Source organism: Cheilinus undulatus, linkage group 6 (assembly GCF_018320785.1).
Source record: "Cheilinus undulatus linkage group 6, ASM1832078v1, whole genome shotgun sequence".
NCBI classification, from domain to species: domain Eukaryota; kingdom Metazoa; phylum Chordata; class Actinopteri; order Labriformes; family Labridae; genus Cheilinus; species Cheilinus undulatus.
This window is the reverse complement of record NC_054870.1, coordinates 49,886,113-49,908,425: the sequence shown is the minus strand read 5'-3', so window position 1 is coordinate 49,908,425 and position 22,313 is coordinate 49,886,113. Positions and strand designations below refer to the sequence as shown.

The 22,313-nt window shown below is 41.3% G+C and overlaps 1 protein-coding gene across 1 annotated transcript in view; it reads left to right on the top strand.

Moving 5' to 3' along the window:
* The first annotated feature begins 218 nt into the window (after window positions 1-218).
* LOC121511364 overlaps window positions 219-22,313 on the top strand; it is a 76,619-nt gene continuing 54,524 nt past the window's right edge. Inside the window, exon 1 of the mRNA XM_041790012.1 lies at window positions 219-273. The gene's annotated coding sequence lies outside the window, so the exon portion shown is untranslated. The remainder of the gene's footprint in view (window positions 274-22,313) is intronic.

Here is a 22,313-nt window from a genome sequence, read left to right as displayed (position 1 = left end):
ACACAGAGCAGGGAGGGCGAATGTTTCTGAGTGATGAGATAATGGGAACGGATCGTCCTCCAGTGAGTGTGTCAGTGTGTCAAAGTATTAGTTTGAATGAATGTGCATGTGGCCCTGCATCTGGACACTCCTAATACTCTTTAATCCTTTTCTGTCAGCCAACCAGGCTTGTCCTCATGCCAAAGCACAATCTAGAGTGTGTCACTTATCTACAGACGGAGAAAGTGAGGCTTCAGTAACGTCTTTAGGCCAACATTTCACCCCTGCTGCAAGGTAAGAGTGAGCCTTTTCCCCTTTAATGAGACTTATGGTAGAGTTTTAGCACTGATAGTCCCAGATTTGCTGAATTGTTGAGGAGTTGTGTGGAGAGGTTGAAAGGAGTGCACCGTATCCCTTTAATAAGTAGCAAACAAGGGCATTATTTGAATTTAATGGATCATTTTTGTGGACAGAATGGTTAGGAAATCGCTCCTGTGGTTTTATATGTACCACTTGAGAATAATTGCCTTTTCCATGCCAATAATTTCACTGTTATGATGTGATAAGCTGTATCATTTCTTTTTGATGAAATGAGTAGCTGTTTTTTGCACAGCATGCCCAGACGGGATTATTTACAAGTGCTGTAAGTCTGTGTTTTCCTGGATGGAGCCTGAACGCCATGCTTGCTTACACAGAATAGCAACACTAATGGGTTTGTGTTACATTGCTAAATCAAGTCGAGCTGTGAAGCGGCTCCCAGCAAACCTTTATGATCCATTAACCACCATGCATCGGTTTTGCCAGGGCGCCCGTGCCAGCTGGCAGGAGCTGAAGAGCCTGTATCATAAGCAGCCTCCGCCAGCGATGGCTTCTCTGAGGTTTGCAGAATTCCCCCCCGTTCCCTTCAAGCTGATTACAAACACGCTGTTTTCTCATTAGCCGAGGCTCCTCGCGGTCCTGTCTTGTGGAAATGGTTGATGGGATGAAGGTAGAGGCGGCGTGTACAGCATGTTAGACTTGATGTCTGCAGACAGCAGAGACAAGTCTGTGGAGTGGTTTGAGTTTGGGTGGAGACGGCAGCGTTTACTGTAGAAGTGCAGACAAATATGCACGGACCCCACCCTAAGCTGGTGATCAACTCCTCTGTCATCAGCGCCTTTATCACTCAGACAGAGATTGATATCCAAGGATCGGATTCCTCGGGATTCCTCTGGCAAAAGAAAACCCCATTTTTCAAACATTTGGAAACACGAAGGCTTTGTGAAGCGCCACCCGACTGTTTTATTGTGTTATTCATGAAAACTGGCAGTGCTGTGCAATAAAGACACACAAATAAGCCCTCTCTTTTCCAACTTGCCTTTTCTTTCGACAGTTGTCAGTGCATGGCTTATTTCTGAGAATGCATAATGAAATTTTTATGACGTTTTCGCGACTGTGCAGTTATGAGGCCGTTATTGCTAAATATTGCAATCCAAGCTTTCCTCATGGGTGCACTTGTATCTGAGCGCTGTGTGGATGACTGATGTCTCATAGCTCATGTTTTATGACTAACAGCAGAGAAATCTTCTGAACAAAAAGAACTGCATGCAAAGACAAAGAATTCATCCCGTTTTCTTCGTATTGTATTCGATAACCATTTTAATTCCAGGAAATCCTGCTCCATGTTATCTGTTATGCACAAATCCTGCTTCTTCCTCGAAAGTGGATCTTATCTACCGAAACACCCGTGGTTTCCAAACGGTGCTGCTTTACAAGTGCAGGCAGACGAACTGAGGGGATTTCCAAGTAGATCTGTATCGGATTAAAAAAAATAGTGAAGCAGAAGTCATGGCTCTTATACTTTCATGCATTCAGAGTAGAAACTGTTATCCAGGTCACAGGTGGAGGAGGTGGAATGTCGATTTTTTACACTTATTGATGCTCCTCATGATCTGAGTCCTTATCGATACAACAATCAATAAGTCTCTAGTATTAAACAAAAATTATTTGGTATTTTATTTTGCTCAGAAAATAAATTTCATTTCCAAACAGTAGCAGATTCAGGATATTTAAGGGGCAGAGGTGATAATGATTCAAAAGGGCACCTGCTGTGTACAGGGGGGCACCATTGTCAAAAAAGATGTGAAACATTTATAGTTGAAGGGGCTCTATGCAAGATTTAGAAAAATATCAGTGTAGCGACACCACTGGCCATTAGGCGAACTATAACAATGTGTTGCTCGTCCACGATGACATGATCTTTGCTCATGAACGAGCCTCTGGTTTATCAGCTGATAACCACGCAGACCAAGGTGATTTACCGACATCATGTATACAGAGGAGGTAAGTGAAGTTGAGTTGTTGAGCAGAAGCAATAGGGCTATCATTGCTTCGCTCTGATAATGGTGCCTCGATCGAGGATATCAGTTGGCTGAAATTATGTTTTGAAGATATTTTACGAACTAAGTATCAAAAAAATAAACTCAGTAAGTTGAGTCCAGTGCCAGGAAGCAAGAAAAAGATGCAATATTATCCGGAAAACACTAAATGAGCAACGTGACGTTCTCGTTGTTTGGATAGCGTCTTCGTAAGCAAGCTAACGCAATGTTGCATATGGTTTATACAACATAAAACACTACATTGTATTTCATGGTCCAGAGTGATGCCTTACCTTTTCAACAGAAAGATGGCCATCTCTGGATCGGTATTTATCCCGAGCACCGAGCGTAGCTCCCTCCATTTCTCAAATGCTCCACTGATATTTATCCTCGATTTCCCCCTGTGTCTGACGGGCTTCAGCAGATAAAACTACCTTAGTTTTTTAATGTTGTCACGGAGTTTGTGTGGGTGTTTAGGCTGAGCTAGCTGGTCGTTTACTCGCGGAAGCAGCCTTCTCCATTCAACGCGCCATTGTCAGATATAAACAGAGCAAGGGGGCGCACGCATTATGTAGTACCCGATGTCACTTCCTTTAAGATTTTGCGGAAAATTCGGCCTGAGTTCTTCACAGAGAAATGACTCCACAGGCTTATACAGGCAAACAAGGAAGACATAAAGAGCCTCATTCTTGACATTGGGATAAAGTGTGCACCATTATATACTCAAAAGTGGGAAGTTTTAAAGCAAAAATCTTACATAGAGGCCCTTTAAAGGGGACATATTTTACCCTTTTAAGACAAGTTTATATCAGTCTCAGAGGTCCCCCAAAACATGTCTGTGAAGTTTGTTGCTGAAAAAACACTCCAGTATTGGATTATTGCATGTCTAAAAAACCCCTCAGTTTCAGCCCTGCTCAGAACTCATGCAGAAACATGAACCAGTTTAAGTAAAACGGATGCTGTGCTAAAGCTACATGCAGGCTAATCACTGCAATGCATCCACCTAAACCCCGCCCACAGCTACCGCCTTGTTCTCCTCAAGTTAAGGTGATTGGTTCTGCACAAACATTGTGGATTGGAGCTTTTCAAGATGGATTTGCCTGATGACAGAGATTGGGTCTGGCAAATTCATCTGCTTTGCAAGGTTAAATACCTACTGCACCTCTGCAGAAACAGCCAAGGAATTATGAACCATGAATTTAACCAAAATAGACAAGGTAGGATGCCAATGAAAATGAACCTCATACCTCATGTTGTGGTTACGGCCACTGAGAGGAGACCCTAAAGAGAACAACCCTGGAGGGTGCTTTATCACTTATTGTCCAATAGAAGGGTGGCATGGAGGCCAATTTATCATATTGTCTATTCAAACAGCAAGCTAGAGTCACTGTGTTATTTATTGTCCACTAAGAAGCACTTAAGAATTTACTTGGTCAAATTTTGTTGACTTAGGAGGTTATTTTTTAAATTTTACCCACTTTGGGGGCACCTGAGCGAGCTTTTTGTAAAATTTTATTAATTTCGTTTTCTGAGATCGGCACTGTCGTGGACAACAGGAGGAGACACAGGTTATAAATAGTTAGAAAACTTTTGAACCATAAATCATATCATATTACTTTTACCCCCCTCTGGAAGATCCATTTTTGATTTTGTAGTCTAGTTTTAGTCCATAAATAGTCCTCATGTTTTAGTCTTTACTTTTAGTCCAAGCATTTATTCTCTTGCCTAAATCTGGTACCAAACCATGGTAGTGTGTTCTCTGCACTCTGTCAAACCTGGGTCCCTGCTTTCTACAGCTAAGAGGCAGAATAGATACAAATGCATTGTGTTTTGACAGATTTACCCACAGTGGAGAAAATAAATTTTGAATGTCTGACGAAAACTACATTACATTTTAGTCTAGTTTTAGTCATCTTGACGAAAACTAAACTTAGTTTTTGCCAGTTTTAGCCATCAAAGATCGATTTTTTGTCATGGAAAAAAAAGCTGCTGAAGAACAGTTTTAATCATAGTTTTAGTCGATAAAATTAACACTGTCAGTAAGGAGAGAAAGAGAGACAGAGAACTCGTGTCTCTGACAGTTCTGAATGGTGTCACAAATAAAGCTAACACAGTGGTTTTCAAAGTGTGACGCGGGCCTCCCCTGGGGGGCGCCACAGAGCTTCAGGGGAGGCATGGAACCATAAACCAGAAAAAAGGTGATTTGCTTTGCTAACCTCTGCTGTGCATGGAGCAAAATGGATAGACTTATAGTTACTATAGGGACTATGCTATAAAACAGCGTTTCTCAACCCTCAACCAAAGAGCAAAATTGTTGAAAAATACCATTGCAAAAGCCATAATCTAAGAGGTGAAAAGTGGAAAACCAGCTTGAAATAGCGATAAAAATAGGTCAAAGGTGGCAAAAATGGACAAAATGCAGCAAAAAAATGGGCAAAACGGGGCAAAAATGGGGAGAAAAAGTGGAAAAATGGTCAGAAAGTAGCAGGAACGAGTAAGAAATGACAAAAAAATGAATCGTAAGTGACTAAAATGGGCAAAAAGCAGTGAAGAGTGGTAAAAATGGACAAAAAAAGGGGAAACAAGTGGTGTGTAATGGCAAAGGGTAGTTTAAATGGGCAAAAAGTGGCAAAAAATGTGAGAAAGGGCAAAATGGGAAAAAATGTCAAAAAGAAGAGGCAAAAATTGGGAAAGACGAAAACAAGTGGTATTTAATGGCAAAAGGTAGCTGAAATAGACAAAAAATGGTTAAAGAAAGGGCAAAAAATTGGAATAAAAGTGGCAAAAATTGGGAAAAAGTGGCAAAAAGACATTGCAAAAATGAGGAAAAAATTGGGGAAAAAAGAGATATTTAATGATGAAAGGTAGCTCCAATGGGCAAAAAGGAGAAAAAGGGCTAAAATGGGTGAGAGGTGGAAAAAATGGGGAAAAGTGGCCAAAAGAAGTTGTAAAATGGCAAAGAAAAAAAAAATTAAAAAGCAGTATTTAATGGCATTATTACCGAAAAATAGGGAAAGGCAGATGTTTAAGGACATTTTCAAACCAAAATATCCCAAATATTTTAATGTTAAAAATGTTTAACGATTAGACATAAATGTTTGAAAAGTTTTTTTTTTTTTTTTTTTTTTTTTTCAATTTCAATCCTTTTTGTGGGTGGGGGTCCACCGAATGAATAATTTCTCTTTAGGGGAGGCTCACGCTTCCACACTTTGAAAACCCCTGAGCTAACATAAAGACTTGCAAGAGCTTTTTTTGTAGACTTCTGGTTACAGAATGATTTTATTTTTCATTCTTAATTCTCATAATTGTAATGGGAGGTATCATGTCATAGTGGCTACATTTTTTCTGACCTATTCTATCCCCTGACCTGTGTAGTAGACGTAGCAGAGCGTCATTATTGGAGTCTAAAAAGTAACAAAAAGACCCCTAGTAGCCTGCAGGATGGGCTCGATTATTTGCACAGGCTGCCTCTTCTTCTCTCTTCTTCTTGGTGGATTTACAAACCAGCTATGTTTGTAATGCCACCTACTGTATCTGACTGTGTATACGTGCAGGGTGCTTTTGCACTGAGTGAGGTTTCTAATGCAAGAGCAGACCAGGTAAGATTGTCTTATGTGAAAACCTCCTTAGAAATGCCCCCTTCCTCTAGAATGAGGCACTTTCTCTCAGTGAGCATGATATCGGGGGCAGAGGGTCACGGAGAGCATGAGCAATAGAGGGAGAGAGAGCTGCAGCAACAGTTCAAAGCCTCCTGGTTTGCATTTGATCCATTGTCCCTGCTGGTCTTTAGAGACCACCACCAACAAGGCATCGTCTTACTCACCCTGACGGCTTTTTGTGTGGCTGATGCCCAGAGAGATTAGGTTCAGGTGAAGCTGGAGGATAAACCAGAGTGGGAGGAACGGCATTAATCAATGTTTCTGTGAGAGCGGAGGAGTTTCTACTTTAAATGATAAATCTGAGTCTTATCTGCTGCAGAAGTTGTCGTTGTTTTGTCAGATGGAAATAAAATGCGTAATGAGAAAAGCCTGATAAGCAAATGGCTGCTTCTTTATCTGTCCGGGATTGTAAATCCCTTCAAGAGGATTATCACAATGGCCCATTTTATTTCCTCACCAGATTTCCTTCCTGTGTAATTACCATTCGCCTCTATCTCTCTCTCAGAGGCTAAATGGATGGGTGGAATATGTGGAGAAATATGTGCTTAAAACCCATCGAAGGAAACATCTCAGAGGCGCACCACAATGAATGAGAATTTGGAAGATGCTAATTAAACAATGTCATGATTTATGGCTGTAACAAAACATTTACTGTTTCAATCCCAAAGGCTTGGCTTCCTGGAAAATGTAGCATCTGGTCACAGCTCTGCTCAGTTCGAGTTTAAACTGGAGGTTTGGAAAGTCGAGACCTCACAGCGTCAGATGGGGTTTGTCAGGGGAGCTGGTGGGCATCAAAGTAGGGGGCTGAGGGACTACCGAGGGCTGTGACTGGGCACGGGGGGGGGGGGGGGGGGTGTTACAGGGCCTGAAAAATACACATGAAGTGTTTGCATGTGTTTCTATGTGAGTCATAACTGTTGTAGTAAAGGCAAAACTGACCCAGAAAAATGAACACATTCCTTTACAGCATGCAGCATAAACCAGCATCAGCAGCAACGTCAACATCAATGATTTTAGTTCACATAGGGCTGATCGGGTCTCCTGGTCATCCATGTTTCTTTGTTATGTGCTCCCTTGAAAGTGACAATGTGCTGCACGTCAGAGTTCTGCCTTTTGGTTCAACCTTTCAACTGGATTTAAAAGTTAAATAATGGACTTTGGACATGATGAATCGAATCATCCACCTCTGAATCATGATGTGTCTAAGGATAGATTTTTGAGCCCCACCTCTAGTCCCAGGCCCAAAAGTTTTGAAACCACTGTGCTAAAATGAGGAAAATTTGGCTCTCTCTTTATCATAGTCCTGTCTATTTTGGCTGAGATGAATGCACGCCCTCAGATTCTCCAGGGATGTGCTGTTAGGATAGTCTAAAGCAGCGATACTCAACGTGTGGCTCTGGAGCCACATGTGGCTCGTTAGTGATTATTTGTGGCTCTTTTAAGTCCTAATTTTAAATATAATTCCCCCCGTAACCTTAAAAAACCTTAAAAAGGCAGACTTTTTTCCCTTTTCACAATTTTTTGCTGCTATTCACCTGTTAAAGCTACTTTTGTAATTAAATACCTCTTTTTTCCTGTTTTTTCCCATTTTAGCTACTTCTTTTTGCCACTTGTTTCAATTTTTTGCCACTTTTGTCCAATTTTTGCCCCTTTTCACCATTTTTTTCACCATTTTTTGCCCATTTAAGCTGCCTTTTACCATTAAATACCACACCTTTTCCTACTACTTTGCCCAATTTTTGCCACTTCATTTGACAACTTTTTCTCCATTTTTGCCACTTTTATCCCATTTTGCCCTTTTTCCTCCCCACTTTTGCCAATTTAAGCTACCTTTTGCCATTAAATACCCCTTTTTCCTGCTTTTTGGCCCATTGTAGCTACTTGTTTCAACCACTTTTGTCCAATTTTTGCCCTTTTTCACAATTTTTTGCACATTTTTGCCCATTTAAGCAACCATTTGGCCAGTAAATACCACTTGTTTTCTTTTTGTTGCCCAGTTTTGTTGCTCTTGACTTCCTTTTTTCCATTTTAGTCACTTTTCTTACTTTTTTTGCCATGTTTTTTTTCTACTTTTGGACCATTTTTGCCCTTCTTCACCATTTTTTTCACCACTTTTTGCCCATTTAAGCTACTTTTTGCCATTGAGTACCACACCTTTTCCTACTCTGAGCAGCTTAAGAAGAAAACTGTCCTGAAGCAGCTGAAGAGAGTGGTATGACCATGGCATTGTGCCCGGACCCCAAGATGAGAACCAGTGACTTATGGGATGTCATTTTTACCAAATTCTACCAAAACTGTGGATTTTTTAAAATCTGGTTTGAGGATTATGAGAATGCTTGGTTGTTTTTTAGAAAAGGAAGCTTTTTTGTGGGAGGAAAAGCTGAGTAGACTGTTAATACTGAGCAACTTTGTAATGGCTTGTAATGAACTGCATTGTGGACCAGTACAGTGGTTTCTCTAGTGTCTTATAAACTCATGCTGTAATCCTTGCAGAGACTGGAGATGTCCTTGTGGGGACTCTTAACTTGCTGAATGAGGAGGCTGAAGCGAGGGGAATGCACGTCTCCTTGATCAAAACAAAGATCCAGACATTTGGGGACGCCTTGGATGCTGACATGGAATCTGTCTGTGAATGGTGAGAGCGTGTAAGTTGTGGGGCAGTTCACCTTCCTTGGCAGCGTAATCTATCGATCCGCTGAGCTGACTGCAGATTTAAGCACGGGGTGATGGGTTCACTGAGCAAGCCAGTGTGGTGTTCCTGGTATCTGAGCATGCAGATGAAAGTCAGAGTCTTCTTTGGTCCTTCTGGACTTACTATACTCTTGTGAGGCCTGGATGTTGTCGGATTGCCAGAGGCGCAGACTGGACGCCTTTGTGACTTCTCTTTGGTGCTCTTTTGGTTATCATTGGCAAGACTGCATATCTAACACTGAAGAGTGAGGATAGGAAGGGTCAGCTTCTGGATACGGGTGCAGCAGCTGTGCTTTCACGGGCACCTGCGACACTCTCTTGGGCCTGATCCAGCTCATTGCATGGGTACCCAGGACCCAGGGGGGCTGTCCTGGGCCATGTGGAGGGGGGCAACTGGGAGGATGCCTGGTGCAGGCCTGGATGATGGCCATCAGGAGGCCAGAGCAGTACTGGGCCAAAGTTGGCGTGGCAAAGTGCCAAGCCAGCATATGCTCCCCTACCTGACCCTGACCTGACCCGATTAACCCATGGGACAGGGAACTTATTGTGCATGACACGTAAAGAGCAACCAATCAAATGAGAGCATCATAACTCTGTAAGGCACACAGGAGATAGTTTAGATATATTGTTATATTTTGCTACTAAATTTAGTGTGATTTTATTATTGTATTTGGATCTTAAATTTATAAATAAATTATTTTCAATGCCTTTTGCTGTCTTTTATGCTCTTAATGTTATAGATGCTGTATTTTTAAGTCTATAACACACTTTAGATGGCTTTGAGTATGAATGGAGCTCTATAAATAAACTTGCCCTGCCTTGCCTCGCCTGTAGCCTTTAGGTAGGCTTCCATCATTTCTCTATTATTAACTTTAATCCTCAGGGTGTGTTTGAAAAATCAAAACATTTCCAGGTAAAAGAGATCCATCAGCATCTCTAGAAAACCAAAACATTTTGACTAAATAATGAGTTCATTAGAAGCTGTCAGGAGAGATTTCTTATCTGTAACAGCTTTAGACTTGTTACTGTTTCTAACCTTTGTCTGGTGTCACATACTTCAGTCCTGCAGACTTCCTAGAAAGCCTCTGTGCACCAACATGTGCAGATCCCCGGCCTCACAGCCTCATGAATACACGGACAGAGATGTTATCAGGCCTGAGGGAGGATGTTTGGGGAGTGGGAGGGCTGCAGGGCTTCACTGTGCTAATGCAGCTAACAGCCAGGAAGGCAGAGTGTTGACTCTGCAGATTTAAGCCAGCTACTGATGGCTACGAGGCTAAATACTGACCCCACGGACTAATAAAGAAAATCACCTCAGGCACGAGCCGCGGGGGTCAGAGGTAGCAGCATGGCTGGGAAAAACACAGGCCGAGGCTTTCTATCACTACGCTGCCTAATTGGACTGACAGTTGAAGACCGGTGGGGGTAACAGTGTTTATTTACGTCTTTGTTACGCAGTGAGCAAGCACAAAGATATGTTGGCCCGAGCAGGGATGACATCGCTCCCGTATGCTGTCTGGCTCCGGGATCTTTGCACGAGTACAATAAGAACTTCCTGTCTGCCATCAGATTCGCTGCATTCCACCCAGGCCGGGATGGGCTGAGGGGGGCGGGGGGGTTTGTGAAAGTGTATGAGACCGAGTCAGACCGACAATACGGACCTGTTCCCATCTTTTGACCCCCAGATGACCCTCAGTCTGTTCTGGTGTCTATCAGAGAGCAGTGATAAGATAAAGATAGTGAGAGTTACCTCCTGTGTGTAAACTAATGTTTACAGATAAACTTCCTGTTTCACAGCGCAGACAGCAGCAACTTCTATCAAGATTTTACTCCAAGTTGAGTCTAAAGAGGGAAAAGGATGATAGATTATCCATGCAAGGCAAAAACAAAGATTTCAAAGGCTATTTAAAGGTTTGATATGTTGCATTTTTGCACTGAAATGCCAACATTAACCGTGCAAAACCAAAGGACAGGCCAGATTCCTCATCTGCATTACTGCTAAAATCTTAAGTTATTCAATATTTATGATTATTATAGGTGTCCCATTGGAGTTATAAAATATTACTGCTGGTACCACCATTACTTAAACAGTATTTACCCAGGCATGCCTTCCTCTAAGAAAGGTCCAAATCTAAAGACAACCTCACCATGTCTAGTTAGATTGATATTTCATATTTTAATACATTTTTAAGTGTAAGTAAAAACATTAGACTCTATATGTGTTTTTTCCATTATGAGCATCTTAGTATACATAAAATTTAGGAATGTTTTGTGACAGTTGAAAAAAGTTTAAAGTCTTAGGATGTCCACCAATAATATTCTACAACTTAAATGTTGAATTTCAAAGTACATTGAGTGCACTATAAAGAGTTAATGGACCATATATTTTGAATAGGAAAAGTGTCTGGGTTGCATGTAGATCAGTCTACTTCCTACCCCTTGTCTGTGAAGCCATGCGGTTGTAACCCATTTGGCAAAAAGTAACATTTTATTACTAAAAGCAGCTTAAATGGGCAAGAATTGACAAAAATAGGCAAAAAGGGGCAAACACTAGGAGAAAATTGGCAAAATGGGGAGAAAATGTGTCAAAAATGGGCAGACACTGGCAAAAACATGGCAAAAAATGAGTGAAAAGTGACTAAAATGTACAAAAAGAAGAAAAACGTTGTGAAAAATGGAATAGGCAAAAATGGGTGGAAAGTGACTAAAGCAGGCAAAATTCAGAAAAAAAGGTGGGAAAATGCAATGGGCAAAAAGAGGCATTTTATTACTAAAAGCAGCTTAAATGGGCAAGAAGTCGCAAAAAGGAGCGAACACAAGGAGAAAAGTGGCAAAATGGGGAGATAATGTATCAAAATGGGCAGAAAGTGGCAAAAATGTGGCTAAAAATGAGTGAAAAGCGACTAGAATTGACAATAATCAGACCATAAGATGGGAAATATGGCAAAAAGATGCATTTAATTACAAAAAGCAGCTTAAATGGGCGAGAAGTGTCAAAAACAGGCAAAAGGGGGAAACAAAAGGAGAAAAGTGGCAAAATGGGGAGCAAAGTGGCAAAAATGGGCAGAAAGTGGCAAAAACATGGCAAGAAATGAGTGAAAAGTAACTAAAATGGGCAAAAATCTGACCAAAAGGTGGGAAATGGGCAAAAAGAGGCATTTAATTACAAAAGGCAGCTTAAATGGGCACCTTTTTGAAGTTTTCTGGGGGAATAATATTTCAAATTAAGACATAAAAGAGCCACAAATCATCACCAAAGAGCCACATGTGGCTCCAGAGCCACAGGTTGAGTCTCACTGGTCTAGATGGTCCTTTACCTCTTTTGCCTGGTTGCTCTACAGGCATTATGTAACTATTAGTAATGTGGGCTCGTACGACCACAGCACACTTTTCTTTTTGAGTATTTATGAGGGGACAGTATAAAAAAATCCAAAAATTATTTGCAAATCACATTTTTTGTTTTTGTTTGCAGTTTACATAGCCTCCCAGTATCAGGGCTGTCCTTTACAGGTGCATACCTTAGTTTCACGCTCAGGTATCTGAGTCTACGTTGTGTGTGTTGGCATCATGGCTAATAACTGAATCCCTTTAGGAGTAAGTGGGATGTTTTCTTCTGAAACACACTGTTGATCTCCGTTGATGAATGATGCTGTCTTTCTAAAGTCACATGGAATAAAAGATCTGGGTGGTAGCAATCTCATGCTCCTGGTAGCTCCTAATGACCTGAACGTACATCACTGATCCAACAAACAGAGGAATCTAAGACCTCAGCAACGACCAAAGAGTCTTAACCCCTCAATGCTCTCACAAACATCCAAAGGAAACAGAGAAAAGAGGCTACGAATACAAGAGGAAGGAGCAACAAATAATGGAAAATGATACTGTACATACAAGCGAAACTGTCGCTTTCCGGTCGCTTCCGCCATAACATACTGGTGAAAAAAGAGCCCGATGTTGCTATTTGGAGAAAAGGGGGAGACAGACAGTTTTCAAGCTCTCATGTTTCAGCGGGGTCAAGGTGAGAGAGCAACCTGAGTACTAAAACAGCTTGCTGCCGTCTGGCGTGACGAGACGCAGCATTACGGCCTCCTGAGAGAACCGGCGGAGGAAAAGAACACAAATAGTCCCGTCTCACACCCCGGCTGCTCTCAGGACAGAGATTACATCTGTGACAGAAAATAGAAGCATGAGATTTACAGGATTATGAAAATAAATCAGGAAAATGGTCGTCTGCTCTCTTAATTCTTTAGATTATTGGAGAATAACCGTAACATTAACTCTGGGTCAGAGGAGGATCAAAAGAGGAACCCACATGTGATGGATTAACCATAATCATGATCGAATACACCATCAGACAATGCATTAGTCATTCTTTATATGACGAGATAAGGACGTCTTTAATACAAACAGGACATTGCAACTTCCAGCCTTTTGTGTCATGCAAATTTTTCCCAAGGTAAGACGATGACAAAGCTTGAGGTCATTTCAGAAGTCCATTCAGAGCAGGAAATGAGCAACCATTGTGCAGCGCTCCTCTCATTTAGGGGCTGAGGAGGCTCAGGTTTCCTTTCCAAGCTTCAATTGTGTGAAATTAAAGGATTACGGCCCCGCTTTTTCAAATGTTGGCAGTCTGCACAGACACTGATGGTTGTCACAGGTGATCATTAAACATACGGTACATCTGATGCCATTGTGTTCTTTGCTTTGGAGGTTTTTGTCAGAGCAATTCTAGGTGTTGATTACACAGATGTCATTTCAGGAGCTTTGCAGATACACTATATTGCCAAAAGTATTCACTCACCTGCCCTGACTTGCATACGAACTTAAGTGACATCCCATTCTTAATCCGTAGGGCAGGGGTCATCAAGAACATTCGCAAAAAGGCTAGATTTAGTCCCAACAGACACTCTGGGGGCCGGACTTTCAAATGAAAAATGAAATAAATATTTTGGGTTGAACTGAAATATTATTGTAGTTGTAATTTCTTTCAAAATGCAGGACATTTTTAGGAATTGCCAGTGAGATCTATCTCTATTATCTATAATGCAGCAGGCCACAAGGAGCCTGACAACAGATCTGGCTGGACCCCTAAAAATCTCAGCGAATGGGCCCTCCACAGTTGTGATTTAGTGCTAGTATTAACTAATTTTTGACGCTTTTAACCCCTTTATGCCTCTTTAATCAAATTTTTGCAAGGTTTTAACTTTTGAAACCAAATGTCTTGCCTGTTTTATCCCCTTGTGCCAATTTTATCAATTTTTGCCACTTTTCTTCTATTTTTGCCACTTTCAAACCGCTGTTCGTTACATTTTTTTCAACATTTTTTGCATTTTAAAGACCAATTTTTGCCACTTTCAACACATTTTAGCTACTTTTTGCCTCTATACCACATTTTTTGCCATTCTTTAACCCATTTAAACTACTTTTCCTGCATGTAATGTCCCCCTTTTGCCACTCTTTTATTCATTTTGCCACTTCTCTTCTATTTTTCCACTTTTTAACCCCTTTTCATTACTTTTTTTACACATTTTTTGTCATTTGTAACCAATTTTTGATACGCTTTGCCCCTTTTTTCTCTTTTACCAATTTTTGCCACATTTTAACCTCTTTTCACCACTTTGTCTGCCAATTTTTGTCCCTTCTTGCCACTCCAAAACCCATTTTACCACTTACCACCCATTTTTGCTAATCTCTAACCCCTTTTCACCACTTTATCTGGTCATTTTTGCCGCACTTCTGCCAACCTTAACCCTTTTGTAAAATTTCTACGAATTATGACAGTAAATTTCAGCAAAAACACATCAAATGTGAAGTCATTCTAAAGTTATTTCAATATTAGTTGTTTGTGGGATTGATTTAATACCTGCAGACATTTAACACCAAGGGATACTCTTAAAACCACATCTTCTTTTCCTCCTTTTCTGAATCTAATGATCTTCTGGGGGCCAGACAGGAAACTTTGGGGGGCCTGATATGGCCCCTGGGCCGCCAGTTGATGATCAGTGCCATAGGGTTTAATATGACGTTAGTCTACCCTTTGCAGCTATAACAGCTTCAGCTCTTCTGGGAAGGCTTTCCACAAGGTTTAGGAGTGTGTTTATGGGAATTTGTGACCATACTTCCAGAAGCGCGTTTGTGAGGTCACACACTGATAGACGAGAAGCTCTGGCTCTCAGTCTCCGCTCTAATTCATCCCAAAGGTGTTCTATCAGGTTGAAGTCAGGACTCTGTGCAGGCCAGTCAAGTTCATCCACATCAAACTCTCTCATCCATGTCTTTATGGACCAAGGGGGTTTCTCTGATGTCATCTGCATAGAACCTGTACCCTGCTGAAGCAAATATGTACACCCATGTTGGAAGAATATGTTTGCAGTCTGTTGCAAATGCACCTGTTAAATAAAGTTGTTCTACTTTTTGTGACGCTTTCTGTTTCCATGCTGGTACAACTTGTCCCAAGAACATGGCACGAGCATACTTTGGTTTGTGATTTTCAAAGTAAAAGCCTGGTTTCAGTGGTGTGCACGGGGGTTGTCCCCCCTCGTGGCCCAGTTGTTGAAAAACACACTAAAGTGCCCTCTTTGGAGGCAAAATGCATTCTTGGGAGCCAAAACACACATTGAAGTGTCCTTTTGGGGGCCAAAACACGTGTTAAAGTGCCCTTGAGAGCTAAAATGCGTGCTAAAGTGTCCTCTTGGGGGCCAAAACGTGCTAAAGTGCCCTTGAGAGCCAAAACATGTGCTAAAGTGCCCTCTTTGGAGCCAAAACATGTGCTAAAGTGCCCTCCTGGTTGGCAAAACACACTAAACTGCCCTCTTAGGTAAAAAAAAAACACTTAATTGCCCTCTTGGCTGGTTAAAACATGATAAACTGCCCACTTGGGTGGTAAAAACACGTGCTTGATCGCCTCCAGGTTGGCAAAACACTACTGCCCTCTTGGGTGAAGAAAACACACTGAACTCCAGAAGACCATTAGGACCAAGAAATACTATGAAACATTACTGTTGCAATGACTTTTATGTTGGGCCCTTTTTTGATCTTTATTGAGCCAGAACTATATCTCACAGAACCAACTTGGATTATCTGGTGCTAATATGGTGTTAAAATGCACTAGAATACAGGAAATGGCATCTACTTAATTGAAAATGTTCTGGGGGAAGAAGGATTTATTTATTTATTTCTGTGTGTTCTTCACAGTCCAACGTTAAATCTACACAGTTCTCGCCCCTGCCCTTGAAAAAGTCTGTGCACGCCACTGCCTGGTTTAGCATTTTTTGGGGAAATACTCCCTCTGTTTGTACAGAATACTTTTATTTTGAAAAACCCCTGGCACGGTTCGACCATACGCTGAATCCAGTCACTTGTAGAGAGGTTAACTGAGGTCAAACTTATGAAGAATGACAGATCTTTGACAGCAGGGAGGCGTAGCCGACACATTCGCCGTGCCAGAGTGGACACGTGCAGCGAAGCACACTGCCAGCCTGAAAAAGCAGTAATGAAGAAAAAGCTTTCAGAAGACAGAGTTGTGCTGATTAATGACACCAGTGGCCAGCAGTGGTATTAATAATCTGTTTGATTGTTTGACATTTGAAAGCAAAGCCAGATCATAATCAGTCCCTAACGCCTTAAAAACTGAAGTAAACATGGTGCAATCAAAGAAACTTGTCACTGACATGGATCAGCATTTAACGCCTGTGCTTACTCAGCCTTTCTCTCAGCTGAAGCTTTAGTGATGTGGAGGTCTTCTGTTGTTTTTCTGGCTTGGTTGACTTTGCACTACTGCATTTGTTAGGACTTTTTTCCTGCAGGTGTGTTGGTTTTGCATTTTTTCCGTCGCTCCGTAATTTCTGAAGTTGCGGCTCATTTTTTGGAGGGCATATCTGCTGGTTTTTCTGCAAGATTTACTCTCCCTGTCTGCTGTATTGTGTGCTGCAGGAGTGAGTTATGATCCAGGACAAACATAAAACTTATTCTGTTTATATGTCTGCCACTGTTTACTCCAAAAAAGTTTGTGCCTTAAGTTAAAATTAGCTGTTCCTCTAGTATAGTGCTTGAAAACAAGAGAACAGCTGCTTTACAAAGGACTATAATTCACTTTAGAGTATTTCTGAAAGCTTGTTTAAAGCCTCAATTGTTTCTCTTCCACTGAAGTTAATAAAAGTTTAAGGATGGCTCTCTGTTTCCATTTGTTTTAGTCATGGATATTCTTATTCCGACAATCTAACACTCACTTAAAATGGACACTGCCCTCCAGAATATCAGATTTATGTGCCCTTAAATGGAGGTAATTTATTTGTTGCTGTCATTCAAGTATGGCTCTTAATCTGCTCCCATAGTTAGAGCCAGGAGACAAACTCAGACTCGCCTCCAAGTCAAGAAATTTCTCCCACGAACAGTATAAACTTAAAATTAGTCGTCTCGTTTCCCAATCAAAAACAATCACAGCTGGATCGTGCATGTTTGTGTTCCTTCAGATCGTGATTCAAAGCATAACAAGGATTATTTTTGCTTGCTGACCTTCATTCTGGCATGTTTCTATGTTGGTCATGCATGCTGTTACCTTCTTTGCATTGCAGAACGTGCAGGAAAAGCAAGTCAAAGAGAACCTCTGAGGAATCAAGCTGACAGAATGCAAGCAGAACGGTGTCAGAAGGCGTTTGCGTAAAATATTCTGATGCTTGGACCCTCTGTTGTATCTGTAATGCCTCTGACCTGTTGGCAAGCTTCCCCTCCTGGTGCTAACACTTCAATGAAAACCTCATGAGGCCACGGTAAATTTGTCCCAAAGAAAAGATGTCGATGAAGAGCGCTGATCGCAGTGAGGCCCGTGACTATCGTTGCCATCTGCTCACCATTTCCTCCTGCAAAGAAGATAATTGAATCTGAAATCACTTTTCTTTCGCGGTTTAAGAGAGAGGGTCGAGTCTGTCACTGACGTCTCCACCACAATAGTTTGGGGCCTTGTTTGTGTTCTTTATAGAGCTATTTCCCCTGCTTGTCTCTTTGCAACATCTGCCCCTAACTCTCCAGATCAATACGGACCATCTAATCACCTGCCACACTTCATTAAAAGCCCATGGCTGCCTTTATGAGAGGCATCAAAGGCCACCGTGCCCAATGGGGTCATGCAGATATGACTTCAATGGTGTGCTTTGCAGTGCTTTTACACAATAGAGGCTGCGAGAAATCCCTAAGCTGGTTTGGTGAAAATAGGTCAGTGTTGGCAGCTGTGGGTAGTGTGTCCCGGGCCTGGCCTGTGGTCCAGCATGCTGCTCGCCATATTTAACACCCTTTGTGCCATCCTCTCGGCACTAATCTGTCTTTTCACTGAGTGTTAAAATTAATTTGCAGTGATTTCTATGAGGGCACAGGCGTCGTTAGGAAACCTCAAAGGGGCTACAAAATGGACAAGTTGCCAATAGTCGGCCTTTGTTCTCGGCCTGCCCCTTTCTAAACAGCAGCTTTGAAATGCCGGTCTGATGAGGCTCAGATGCTCCGGCAGTGACATTACAGTTAGCATATTTGTCTGCATGGGCGTCGTGGGGGGTGGCTGAAAACCCAGGGCCAGTCAAAGGTCACATTAGTCAGATATATCAACATGATTCGTAGCCCTTTACTGAAAGAAGTGTAGACCTTGTTGATGCTAAAAGATGCAAATATAACAATGTTTATTTCACTTCTCTTGTATGTTTTAAACAGCAAAGGAGCTTTAAAGTTTTATTTAAAAATCAGTTGAAATGGTTCAACTAATCCACGTCATTTGAGCAGGACAAGGCGGTAGCTACTCATTCTCGAAGTAGCATTTCAACTGAAGTAGTATGAAATTAACAAAATCCTAAGTATGAGTCCTAATTGTGGGATGCTAAATTGAAAATGTGAAATTAAAACACAAATTAATTTCTTTTCCCACATTCCTGATTCTTATCTAAACAATTTACTCTTTACTTTTTCAGATTTTGTGACTAAACAAGGATATCTTAAATCACCAAGGATAAGTTTTCACATTTTTATACTTGAGGAAATCTGCAGACCTCAGACTGATGGGACAGTTATAACAGAAATATGAGATCATCTTGTGGGCCGGATTTAACTGTTCCATGGCCTGGATTTGGCCTTAAGTTTGACACATGTGTCTTACAGTATCTAAGAATGTTAAGTTTGCTTTATGAGAAGCTTAAAAAAGTAAAATAAAAAAAATACTTAAGAGCAGGGGTGTCAAACTCAACGCCCAGGGGCCAAATCCGACTGGTGGAAGCGGAGGAAACTGGGCTAACAAGCAGCAATAAGTGGCAAAAAATGACAAAAATGTGGAATTAGCTGCAAAAATGGGTTTAAAGTGGCCAAAGGAAGTAGCAAAAATGGACAAGAAAAAGAACCAAAATTAGACAAAATGGGTTGAAAGTGTTAGAAATGGATAACAAGTAGCAAAAACTTGCAAAATGGGCTAACGAGCAGCAAAAATAGACAGAAAAGGGCAAGAACAAAGTGTCATAATGGGTTAAAATTGGCATAAAATTACACAAATGGGCAACAAGCAACAAAAATGGGTTAAAAGGGGCCAAAGGAAGTAGCAAAAATTGGCAACCAAAAGCACCAAAATTGGACAAAACAGGTTGAAATTGTTAGAAATGGGTAACAAAAAGTGTCAAAATGGCCTAGGAAGTGGCAAAAATAGACATTAAAGGGCAAGAAAAGTGTGTCAAATTGGGTTTAAAGTGGCAAAAAAATGCCAAAATGGGCAACAGGCAGCAAAAATGGGTTAAAAGTGGCCAAAGCAAGTAGCAAAATTGGACAAAATGGGTTGAAAGTATTAGAAATGGGTAACAAGTAGCAAAAAGTGGCAAAAATGAGCAGGTGGTTACATGTGCAGTTGCATTCAGGGACCTTTTTTGTTCCCCAAAGTGCAGCAGACCAACTTCCTCCCTAGTTGCTTTAAAGTGTGAGGTGTTAGGATTCAGAAAGCCTAGATGTTTGGTCCATTCTACAGTACAGTACAGTTGGCCTGGGTTAAATCTACCATGTGGCTCCTTTCCAGCTTGTCATTCCTCACTCTCATCTCTGTTTCAGGCTCCATCCAATGAAAGCAAAAGCCCACAAGTGTCTCTATAAAATACCAAAAACATTTGCATGACAACGAATAGAAGAAAGAGTTAGATAGCTGTAGTTCAAAGCCGGTGACGGTTAAGTTGTGTAGTTATAAAACGATCATAAGGTTAGCTGAGGCTGTGTTGTCAGGCCAATCTAATATCTCTTCTGGAGACGCCCCTGCTTGTCCAGCTCTGAAAAACAACTCATGACAAAACAAACAATACCACAGACTTTATTCCAAGACTATCTCAGCCAGAGTCCAGCCTTGTTTCTCTCCGATGAATCATGATAATCCTGGTTGGCTCTGAAATCATAAATTAAACTTAATTTGATTTCTCTTGATTCCCTTAGAGCTGTCTCAACAGTGAAAGTCCCGCTGGAGATCATCAGCGCAAAGAGATAACTGAATCACTTAGGAGTGCTTGGCAACTTCACAAAACGGTGTTCCCATGGGAAAAGTGTAGACACAACTGTTTAGCTGAAGCCTTCCAGTGTTGCTCTTAATGCCATTAATTGTGTGCAGAGAGAGAAAGGAGCGGTCTGCTTCTAGTGGAGCAGGTTTTCTACTGTTACTGCCTGCTTCACATCTCCTTTCTTTAATCTTTCTTTATTTAATCTGTCTCTCTGTGTTTATCTGTCTCACTCTTTCCCACTCACACATTAACGGCCTTAGCCTTCGCCATAAAACAAGAGGGGGACTTAATGACACAAACATTTCTGACGTCTGCAGGAGTGTGGGCCCCTTCTCTCTGTCGGCCTCACTCTCACTCCATAAAAGAGATAAACTCAAAGGAGACAGACGCAGGAATCACAGATAGACAGAGCTGGAGGAGAAAATGGAAAGGAGGGTGGCTGTGGGTGGGTGTGGTGGGAGAGTTCCTCTCATCAAATTAAACTTCCATCACCGTCAAAGACTTTCTCAGATTCCAGTGAGCCAATCAGCCAATCTAAGACAAATGATTTTGTTGAGCTCTCCTGCCACACTGGGCGTGGGAACAGCTCTCATTCTCATAAAAAAGAGCCTGTAAATTATTTCCCTGCTGCTTCAAAGTCCTCCACAACAACAAAAAGCTCCATGTTTACGTGTGCCGTTGTCTGTGATTCTGTCTGACTCTGTCGGCTGGTTTTGACTGGCAAAGCCGCCCATAAGGGGGAAAGGGGAGAGCCCTCTGAGGCCTAGCAAAAAAGGGGATCATACCTACTCTGATCAAAGCAACAAATATAGATTTTACTGCTGCAGTAAATATAGCCGTTTTTATTAAAACAGGATTGCCTTTATTATAAACAATGTGGAAGATTAAGAAAGTAATGACGGACTTCATAGTTGAGCCATGATGTGCACAAATGTCAGGATGCCAGAAAATAAACTGGAAGAAGTGGGAAAAAGTGGCAAAAGTGAGCAAATGGTGCAAATGGGGCAAAATAGGCAAAAAGTAGTGTAAGAAATGGTGAAAAGTGGCCAAAAGAAGTGGAACATAGGTTTAAAGTGGCAAAAATGGACAACAAGTAGCAAAAAGGTAGCAAAATGGGCTAAAAAGTGGCAAAAATGTGCAAAAAGCAGCAAAAATTGATTAAAGTAGGCACAAATGTGTTTAAATATTCCAAAAGAAGTGGCACAAAGGTGGCAAATGGATTGACAAAATGGGTTTGAAGTGTTGGTAATGACTAATAAGTAGCAAAAAGTGGCAAAAATGTGCAGCGAGCAGCAAAAATAGTCAGAAAAGGGTAAGAAAAGGTGTCAACAAGGGTTAAAGTGGTCAAAGAAGTGGCAAAAATGGACAAGAAGTAGCAAAAAGGTAGCAAAATGGGCTAAAAAGTGGCAAAAATGTGCAAGAGGCAGCAAAACTTGGTTAAAATAGGCAGGAATTGGTTGAAATAGGCCAAAAGAAGTGGCAAAAAGGTGGCAAATGGGTTGAAAGATGAAGAAATGGCCAACAAGTAGTAAAAAGGTAGCAAAATAGGTTAAAAAGTGGCAGCAATTGGCAACAAAATGTGGCTAGATAAGACAAAATGGGTTTAAAGTGTTAGTAATGACTAACAAGTAGCAATAAGTGGCAAAAATGTGCAACAAGCAGCAAAAATAGCTAGGAAAGGGCAAGAAAAAGTGTCAAAAGGGTTAAAAGTGGCCAAAGGAAGTAGCAAAAAATGGCAACAAAAAGCGACAAAAAAGGACAAAATGTGCTGAAAGTGTTAGAAATGGGTACCAAGTAGCAAAAAGTGGCAAAAATGTGCAGAAAAGGGCAAGGTAAAGGTGTCAAAATGGGTTGAAAGTGGCCAAAAGAAGTGGCAAAAATGGACAACAGGAAGTGTCAAAAAGGGTAAAATGTGTTGAAATTTGCAGTGATGGCCATCAACTGGCAAAAATGGGTTAAAATGGGCAAAGTAGAGCAAGAAGGAACTGACAAAATATGGGTTCAAAGTGGTAGAAATGGCCAAAAAAAGGGCAAATTGGTGATAAAATGGGCAAACAGTGCCAAAAGTGGCAAAATAGGGCAAAAGCAGCAAAGACGTGTTTAAAGAGGGGGTATTATGCCTTTTTTTT